The sequence below is a fragment of the Tupaia chinensis genome, unplaced genomic scaffold, assembly GCF_000334495.1.
Source record: "Tupaia chinensis unplaced genomic scaffold, TupChi_1.0 Scaffold139405_1, whole genome shotgun sequence".
In the NCBI taxonomy this organism is placed as follows: domain Eukaryota; kingdom Metazoa; phylum Chordata; class Mammalia; order Scandentia; family Tupaiidae; genus Tupaia; species Tupaia belangeri.
The window spans coordinates 37,111-37,576 of NW_006199291.1; positions in this window are offsets into that span (position 1 = coordinate 37,111).

Sequence of the window (466 nt, forward strand, 5' to 3'; positions counted from 1 at the left end):
TTCCTGTAAGCCTTCTTCAATTCTTCCTGGGTAGCATTGGGTGTGACCCCTAAAACATCATACTAAGTCATTTCTTTCACCATTTTCTACAGCTGGTGAGCAGGCTGAGGCTGATGTGGAGGAGTGGGAAGGTGCATGTAGCTGTGCACAGCTCGGGCAGCAGCCACTCCTCAGCTTCTCACCGAGTGTTCTAGAAAGTTCCCCTGAACAGATTCTTGACACATCAATAAAATTAATTTCTGGTCTAAATAAATCTAACATTATCAATTTTCTGATGTATCTGTGGCTCCTTCTAATAATGAACATACCACCAATAATGAGCATGATGAACAAACTACACTCCTGGTTTCCTTTAGATTCCACGCCACTGACTTTGTAGGCAGAACTGTGGCTCTTCAGTGGGAAAAAGTCTCTTGGTTTGTTAACGGATGAGAAAGTGTTGAGCTGCATTGTGAAATCCTTGGTT